Here is a 10,392-nt window from a genome sequence, read left to right on the forward strand (position 1 = left end):
TCTGTAAGTGCATACATATAAAACACACTGACAACATGTTAATATAGATCTTAAATTTGCACTGCTACTAGCTTCCATTAGTAACAACCCAAGGACCTCCAGTAAAGGTTTAAGACTGAACATTGAATAAATACAAGTGAAATACTGCAGAAACAGCAGGCTTCGAAGGAGGGAAAAGAGACTGTACCAATTTAACTCTGCTACATTCTACATGCAGCGAGCATTTTTTGGTACATTCTACAAACTTCACGATGGAAACATAAATTAAACCTGTAGAAAAAGCTTAAAAGTAGGTCAAGATTACACATTTATATTATTCTACTTGTTAATAGCTCAAATCAGATGCTTTGAGAAGCCAGACTATCAAGAGTAAACGCATTGTACCCCCTAGATGTGCATTTCTAATCTGAGCAGAAAAATAAGTACATGCTAAAAACAGTTTAGTCCCCAGTTTAGTATTTCTAAATCAAGATATGCTTGATGGTCAGTTAGTCTTTTCCCTTCCTTCCAATTCTTTTACCATTCAATTTGCATCAATGGGTTTGTTATTGTAAATTTCTCATAGTTGCAAATCTTGAGGGGTGCTTTGAGGATAGATTATGATCACAAGTTTCATGAATAGGGAAGCTGTCTATGAGACTAATATAGTGCACACAGATCCCTACTCCAATATGGTAGAACTACAAAAGGCTACAACATACTGTGAGGCTCATCAGAAGTTTCAACATCACGTAAACCAAGAAAAAACAAAGATATCAAGTCAAAAAGCTAAATTTCTGAAATTAAAACTGCATTTAACCTTCACTTGGGCCCTCCTACACATGTTAATTGTACACAATTTATAATTAATGCACCCACATCACATTTCCACAGGACTACCACTACCAGGTAAAACCACTGAATAGCCAGTGATCACCTGCCAAGACATGGACTATCATTCTCTGCACTGACATTGTACAGTCTTCATTTTTATTTACTGCACATACATAAAACTCTCTGAAGACAGCACTTACTACCACAGCATATAAGCAGTCCTCAAGTATCAAGGACTGTCTGTCATAGAACAAGTAGATATTTGTCATTGCCATTTTTCAGACAGAAGGCTGTTACAAAAAAGAAATCAAGGTGAAAGCCATCCATTTAACTCCATTGAAGACAAGGATGCCACTATTCAAAATAGTAAGTATTAGGTAGCTTTATGATGAAAGCACAACAATTACCAAGTTCTTTCTTTAGAAAGAACTGTCATTAACTCCCCAACACTTTCACAAACCACATCACCAGACTCCAAGTCAGATCCTCTCCAAGCCAGCTCCTGGATCCACGCACTTACATTCAGCAGCAATGTCAACTTCAAAAGGTCCTTTCTCCCAACTCCCACAGTTTATCAACATCATCTCATCCTCGCGTGGTTTCTGCAAGCTACCACCTCCTTTCCAGTTAAGCCAACAAATGAAACAGGAACCCAACAGAAAAGGTTTCTGCTGCCGCCAAAATCTGGGTCTCCTCAGAAATCTATTCCCACTGCTGAATAAGGTGCTAGTGGAAGAAACACCCACTGGAAGCAAAGAGCTGCATCACAACACAGGGCTCGGTCACAGGTGAAAAACAACTCAGCACTTCATAAACTGAGCCCTTGATACAGTTTGTATTTTGTTCTGTATGGAAGGAAGCTAATTTGATAACAACTGTCTCCTTTGACAGAAACACCAGCTCACACACTCCTTGCATTGTTAAGCTCAAGATTTTCTATTTCTATCCAATACTGAACTATGACTATCTTTCTTATCGCAGATTCATTTGGAAACTAAGCCAAGAGATGTGCACCACTGATACTTTCTTATCTGTTACACAAGTCATGCAAGTTCTAAACCACATTTTTGTTTAAATTGCCACTTTTCTTCACTAAACAGCTTTTTATCCTGGGAAAGATATGTATATGAAACCAGATAAAATCTGTCCTAAACCTACACAGGATTGCTAAGAAAGTTCCTGAGAACAATCATTGAATTAATAACATCAAACAACTTATGTACACCATACAAATCACATTTTCAAACAAGAAGTCATGTAGCCAGAAAAAGTTTTGTGTATTTACATAATTATACTTCTAATAGAGTTCACAGCTCCATGAGACTATTATTAGATTTATCATACTTGAACTAGTCTGCTCTTAAACAAACATGAATTTCCCTGCTATAATGTACTGCAACATCAAAAATAGTGCCAGCGGGCAAAACTCCAACCTTGATGAACTTAGCTAGTAACAACTGTACTTGATACAGGATACTAGGCGGCAAAATAAATGCAAACAGCTTCAACATCAATAAATCTCAACTGAGATTTCCATACGGCCAACACGTCAGAACAAGCACCTTAAGGGACACCCTGGCAGCATGAGAAAGAAGTGCAATTGCTTTAATTTAGGGTTGTTCCACAGCTAGGAAGGAGCATCAAGTCACCGCTCTGAAGAAGCACGAAGGGTAATCTCAACACTGAGAGCACCAGCAATAATTCCTGTGATTCAATGAGTTCTTTGAACAGCTGGGTAGAATCACACAGGGAATACATGAGGAGCATTAGGAGGCTATTTTTGACTCACATCATTAGTTCCATCTGCATTATTTTATACAGACTCACTTACTGAGCAATCTTCAATTAACACACACATTCTCAGTATTTCACTTACTGCCTGTAATCTTCCATATTAAACTCAAATTCAAATCTCTGAACTTAGAAAATATTAGAGATCTCTTCTTAGTTGATAGGTCATGAAAATCATTACTATTCAGCAATGAACAACAGCACTCTTTCTCCAATATTATCCCTTTTGAGACATCATCAGCCCAAGCTCATCATCAAGAGTTCAAATGCATAACAGCTTTGGGTTTGCTTCTCACTGCCCTGATAAAAACTGGGGTTGAAACCACCACGGGCTCCACAGGGTTTCCCTCTTTGGAGGTGACTTCAGGCTGCTCAGAAGGGACTTATGCAATCTACATTTGATCTTTACTTCTTCTATAATATGGTGGGAAATTAAACATGTCAATACTTTAAATAATTAAATATTTTAATATAAGCCTCAGGCTTTTCAGACTACAAGGGAGTATGACATTTTATTAGTACTCGAATTGAGTGAAATCCACTCACAAGAAGCAACGTGAGCTCAGGAATATTCAAATATTCAAGTGCCCCTGATGCAAAGGCTGCCACTCTGCCTCTCTCCAGCACAAGTTCCCTGGACTGAATGACTAGAGAAGTCCTTTCCCCTTTTAACAAACTGAAAATAGCAACCAAAAAGCACTATTTATTCCTTTTAAAGAAAGGGGCCAAAACCAATGGAAATGGTGAAAGTTACTGCCGCTCCATTTACATAATTTTTACTCATTGAGCTACTATTGTATAGCTAAGCATATTCTAGAGTTAGAAAAGTAGGAATTATCAAAAAGGTCTGTAAAAGAAATGCTGTTTGCCACTGAGACTAAGAGAATGATATAGTTTGTAACATTTTAGAACACAGCTATAAATTTAACAAATGGTATAGTGATCAGATGAACAAGTGTCTGAACTGTAAGTACTTCTAAGAGTATAAATTTGAATCCCAAGCTTAAACAGTAAATCTGCACCACTGTAAAAAAAAGTATATCACAATTAAGTTAAACTGCATTTGCTATTTGTCTCTGTCCTGAAGAGTATGTAGCTATGAGTAGGACAGCACCTAGAGTTTCAGATTTAAGTTGTTATTCTTTTGGAGCTAAAGTAGATCACAAATTGAATCACTGGAGAAATTACAGCAGTGTACAGATCTTAAAACTACATGCATCCCCCACAGTGAAGAAAATGTTGCACCTTTTCTGAATATCTACTTGTCGATCTATCCTGACTAAACAGCCAGGATACCAAGCCATTCTACCAAAATACATATAGGCAATAAACATTTGTAGCAATAGTATAAAAGGTGCAAGTGAACTCATGGTGTATTTGTTAAGGAAAACGTTGTTAAAGACCTACAGCAAGTCTCAGTATGCCTGAAGAGTTCTGCAAGCCACACTTTCACAGGACTACTAGCTTATCTGAAGTCAGTTTCCTAATAGTTGGCATAGTTAAACTACTTCAGTGCAAATTTTACCCTTCAAGTCTGATTTAGGTGGTGGGAAGCAAAGAGACCTTCCCTCTCTTACCAACATTTGTCCCAAGTTCATAATCCTTAAAAACTAATTCTGCTTTAGCATATGTATATTGCCATCAGTTTATTCTTTCTTCCAGTTTAACTGGAAGTTTCATAATTTCAAAAGAAAAACTCCAAGGTCCGGAAACACTATACCTACAAAAGAAGAAACTTGCGATCTCCTGCAGTCATTGGGTAAATTTAAATATCAAGTTTCTCAGATGAAAATATAATTTTGACAGCTCAAATCTTTAGTAAAATCCATGTATGGATATGCATATAAAATTATATAAAGTTGTTACATATGTTCACACTCTGTCATCATTCGTCAGCTTAAAATACACAAGTAAATAAACTTACAAACTGGTATCTTACACATTCCCTATTTTATTATTTTCAGATATTCGTAAAAATCCTGAGACAACTAAAAGAGTTTCTCTTACCAACAAGCAGTCCAGCAGCTGTCCTCTGCACTTGCTTTTGTTATCATGAGTTAGTGAGGCAGTTCTTAATAACTGAGACCCTATCTACAAGGGAAGTCCTGACAAATGAACTATTTTGTCTAAAATCTAAAAAAAGTCTCCAAGGGCTTTTCAAACTGTTATCAAAAGATTAACATATCAAAGAAAATTTGGCACTGCTTGGAATGCCTTTTTTTTTTCTCTTCCCTCCAGTGTGGCCGAACAATTGCAAGACTGTGGCCGGGCTGGCGCGGAGGCTGCGCTTCCAGGCATCAGCCGCCCGGTCCAGCTCCTTCTATTCAAACCATAAATGCCTCACCAGGAGCCTGCAGACAGCTTCAGGTCTATGCACGAGTCCTGATATTATCTGGCCAGCTAAAAGCATGTATGTTTCTGACCAAACCCTTCCTTGTATTTACAGCTGCTGTGAGTGAAGACAACAACATTCATTTTGAGGAGCTAATCAATGATAAAGGCAGCAGTTAAGAAATACACACATTTCTCACTCTCAGCAGTTTACAGTTTCTCACGGAGTATAATGAAGCAATCACATGCACCAAATGAGACGACCTTTAGAGATCAACTGCTACAAAGCTAAAACAGGTAACTTGGTCACCACCCAAACGTTGCAGAAATAAGTTACGTTTCTGTACAAGAGAAGGATGAACCAGCACTGCTTTGGTCAGAACATGAAGGGCAAATGAAAAGATTTAACAAAGCAGACAGGGAAAGTGAGGCACACCAAATTTAAAAACCACCTATGTGCAGCCATTAATACAAGTCAATCTCTCTCAGCTCCCTAAGTAATCACTGTCATTAAATAAACCAAGTACCATAAATTTCTACAGGAAGAGAATGAGACAAAAAAATCCCAAAACAATTGGCCTGTCTAGAAAAATATTATGATACAGATCAAACATGAATCATATTCCTGAAATCTGATCTAGTGTCTTACTAAGTGACCAGTCCGGCTCTCCTGGGTCCAAAAGGATCCATTACGGTATCCATACCGGCTACTGAAAGACTCTTCTGAAAGACTCTTCAAGTCCTTTTCAAGAACATATTTACAACAAATATATCCTCCATTAAGAGACACTTCACAGCTCTGGAGTTGAAAATCAAGTTTCTGAATGGCCTGATGTCATTACAAGTCTTTCAAATTTCTGAATTTAAAAAAAATTATCTTGAACAGTCATTCCTAACTGCAGATAGTGCCTGTTGCATAGCAGACAGACATCATCTTCAACTATATCCTGAATAGCTGTCAAAACACAGAGAAACCTTGTTCCTTTTGAAACTAGAAAGCCAAACATCATTTTAGTCACTCAGAAACGAAACATTTCTGCACTTTAGAGCCATATGTCCAACCCTTTGCCACGAGAATGAGTCAATCCAGCAAGGCAACAGGCCTTACAATGGCAATGTTTACCACCAGAGCGTATTCTTGTCCCAGTAACATGGGATTCCCACACATTCAAAGCAGTTACCAAACAGTCCATTTTCCCACACATTATGGGAAAGGTTTTTGGCATTCATGCAACGGACCTACAGGAGGTAAGCAATTGCTCTTACATATACAAAACACCAACTAATGCTCAATCTCTGCCATATTGGCAGTTAATGGAATTAAAAATTGAAGTAACAAGCCAGGAAGAGGTATGAGGTATCCTGTGAGAATACATTCAGTTTCAAAAGACATTTGGTTTCTTAGACAAGGTGAAAACACAGCCTGGGCTGCAGCTGACCATTAGCAGAAGAGGATGGCAGTTCATTTTACAAAGTGACTGACATTTCCCCCGGGACCAAGGAAACATTTCTCAGCAGAAAAGGAAAAACCTGTTCTTGACCCAAGATCTCATTTGCCATGCTGCTAATGTGACATCCTGATCTACACAACACTTGGCAGCACTGACCGTGTGAAGCTGCATTCAATACATTGCTTTCAACGCATGTGTAATATTTAATCTGATGTCAGAATTGCAGCAGCCGAGGAAGGATGTTCTAGGTATAGCTTAAGAGACCATACTCTAGAAAAAGCACACTGTTAAAAGCTATAAAAATAGAAGGAAAAGTCTTATCAGCTATTACTACTTGAGCTTGCAGCTCCTGCCCATGCCAGCTGCCAACGAGTTCCACATACAATACCTGAAAAGCCAACTCTAAAACACTGACTTCATTTAAAATGTGCTGTACCAATAAATCAATGGACAAGGACACAAGGCTAAGATGTAAGGATCAGAAAAAAATAAAGATAAAAAATATTCAGAGGCACATTCTTCTCAAACCATTATCACATAATATGCTGCACACTTTAAGAATCAGTCACAAAAAAAAAAGCAAATGAACAGAACATTTCAAGCTTTCAAGAGCTGAAACCAAAGCTTCCGCCCACAGTGTCTTGGACATCAGTCCCGTATTTACTTTTTAATCCTCCTTTATGTAAGGGATCCTATTTCAGCATCTATAAAAATAATGTACTATTTCCTAAAATTTCTCCACTGGCTGCTTTTGAAAAGACTGGCAGAACCTGCAGCCACTGGAAATGAAAAAAAAGACAATTTTTAAACAGACTTGCAATTACAAAAGCTAGAAGTCAGTTTTAGAGGCTGTAAGAATGCCCTGCTAAAATCCACATTGACACCTTGTCTCCAAACAGTCTGTTATCAGGATTCATCACCCCTCACTCATTGGTCTTGGAATCTCCTCAGAAGAAACAGCTTCCAAAGTTCCTTTTTACAGATTCTTACAGTCTTCAAGGAGCCTCTGAACACAGGTGTGCCTACGCTCAGCATTTCTGCATCTCTGATGTGCACCATTGTTGCAGTGACAACTTCCACTTAGTATCTAGGACCACAGCCATGATTTGGGGCAGATGGGTTTACGCTACACCCTGGACTCAGAGGGATCCACGTATGAGCTGCAGCACAATGCTAGAGACTTTTCGTGTCATCTGGCAAGCCTGACACCGTGCATGAGAGCCTGTCTTTGCCTGCTCCCAACATGAAAGCCATGTCACTCAAAGGTCACTTCAAAACTGGAACAGATCACTTTATACCTGATACACAATTTAGCCAATAGTCTGGGTATATCACATTTTTATGACCAGGACATGGTTTAGGGGGCATAGTGGTGTTGGGCTGATGGTTGGACTTGATGATCTTAAAGGTCTTTTCCAACCTCAATGATTCTGTGATAAAAAACAAAGGTTACCACATTTTACTCTAACTTACTAGGATGAGCTTACAGGTGTTAAATTTATTTGTAACACTTTCAGTATTATTTTAATATATTCATATTTATTATGTTTGTAGTCCAGGCTACAAACAGAAAAGTTAATCTCCTTCAGAGGTACCTTCAATCTGAGAAATGCACCTTACATGAATGGAAGTCATTGCAATTTAAGGTTCTCCAGTAGCTTGCAGCTGAACTCTTAAATACAAAGTTATCCACATAATGTACAATAAATGTTTGGATAAGACCTGCAAGCTAAAAGAACTATGGAAGATCAAAAATCCTCCAGCTATATTTGGAAGGAAGTTAAGGTTATAATTTGTACTACAAACAAAGCTTAACACTTTAGTCAACTAACCAAGCTTTAACAATAAGAATGACATAATAGTTTAATGAATACATGGAAATTTTACAAGTACACGAGCTAAATTTTAACAAAGCCCTCCACTCAATACCTATTTTATCACTTCCCATCTTGAGCTTTCTGTTATAATACAAGCTTTTGTTTCTGTGTTTAGGCTTAAGGAAGACCATTGTATCCAACAATCACCAAACCAAAATTGTATTTACATTTGTAGAGTGTATTCTTTGGAAAGCATACTTTTTGCAGGCTGCAATAGCAATTGCAATGTTTATAGTAGAATGCATGCTACTTTAAGGAAAGAGAATTCTACATTTAACAATAATCTCTGTATCGCAATTCATCATGGTAACAAAGTACTATAGCCAATACCGTACTTAAAACTTACTTTCTAACTGGTCTTCAGATCATTATTTTCAGACCACTTCAAAATTTGCTATTAATGTAACAGCACATGCACAAGTTGAAGACACGTGAGAAGACAATTTAGGAAAGCAGTCATTCATATCAAGGGCAACTAATCAAGCACTTCACCACCTAACCTTCCTGGCATCTCATTTATCTTACTTCACACAGCACCTATTTACATTAATGACAATTTTCAACTGATAAATCAAGCACCAAAAGTCAAAATTGCCCAAAGCTTGTTCCCACTCTCCGGCACACAGAAATACAGTCTTTCCTTGTTCCCTTTTTAGATTTCTGGATCTCCTACCTGGCTACCATGAGGGAAAGAAGGTCTGTTCCACGGTCAGAGAATCCAATACAGCATACATTTCTTTTAGATGTTTATTGTTTCTTTCCTCTCTTGGAAGAGTATCCTGGATATCTGGGTTAGAATTCATGGACTTTGACACAGGGACAATGAAATGTTTTATCTGTTCTTGGAAGAGAAAGTTAAACTGTTTGAAATGCCTTGGATAAGGCATGGCGCCATTACACCCAGTGTGAGTTTTCAATAGCTGAGCCCTGAAGCTGTTTCCAAAGAGACATTCCTTTCTCTTGTGGGGCATGAACTTTACTCAGTCCTTCTATTTGATTAAATAACCAAGACTATTATGGTCAGATAATGGAGATGGCAAAGATGCCCCATCGCAGCACCAAGAGAACCTCATACTCAGAGAACTGGGAGTCTGAAGACCCAGATCCAGCAACAATGGGTCCTTTCAAGGAAGCATTTCCCCTCAGGGGCTGTGCCAAGAGCCCAACCTTTCCTGTGTGGCTGCCGCCTTATTGTGCGATGCAGAGTATCTGCTTCCTGGGATATATCTGCTTTTGTAGTATGGATGCTCAGTAAAAGGAGGTAATGACTTTTTTTCCCCCTCTTCCTCTAAATTCTTGGAAAATATTTTTGAGGTTAACATAAGAACATTTGAATCAAATTTCTGGCCACCTACAAGGAGATCACCAAGCACAACCAGACTAGTCACAAGAAACAAACCTTCCTCTGAAGTTTCAACATTTAACTTTTGTTTCATCAAAAGCACATATAATTGGCATACAGCTATGACCACAGCATTGTTTGAAAACCAGTCATATATCATAAGCAAGCAATTTGCTTTAGCATCTTTCTTTTCTTTCCCACCATAAGCATGACTTAGCACCTTTCACTGCTTTCAGCTGAGCATTCTAAGACAAAGCAGCAGTACTTCTTCACACTTTCTTGAAGTCATGATGTAAAACTTCAAGAATCTTTGAGTTCAGCTATGCAACTGCTAAATGTACACACATAGAGTATCTTCCAGATTAACAGAAATAGCAGCAAACTGTACTCAATTCTAAAAATTTATTCTGTAAGATCCATACATGCAAGCAGGTTAAACTTCAGCACTTAAACCTGTGTTTTCTAATGTTTACTGAAAGTACAATTTTTTTTAAAGTCATAATAAATGGATACAAAGCTTTAAGTATGTGGCACATTTACCTTCCTTAGATCAGACACATTACGGAAAGAGCCTTGTGCAACCTTCTTGTGTGCAACCAACCCACCAATCAATAGAAATACTATGCATGACAAATTGCTAAAACTCTAATTTTTAGTGTTGTTATATGATATTTAAAGTCAAAAGGTCGTATCAAAGAATTTAACACAATTTAAGAGGTCAAGCAGGCCAATTGTTTTGCCTTGATCAAATTCTAATAACTGAAATAAGTAACAGAAAAATCTGCAA

Source organism: Phaethon lepturus, unplaced genomic scaffold (assembly GCF_000687285.1).
Source record: "Phaethon lepturus isolate BGI_N335 unplaced genomic scaffold, ASM68728v1 scaffold21667, whole genome shotgun sequence".
NCBI classification, from domain to species: Eukaryota; Metazoa; Chordata; class Aves; order Phaethontiformes; family Phaethontidae; genus Phaethon; species Phaethon lepturus.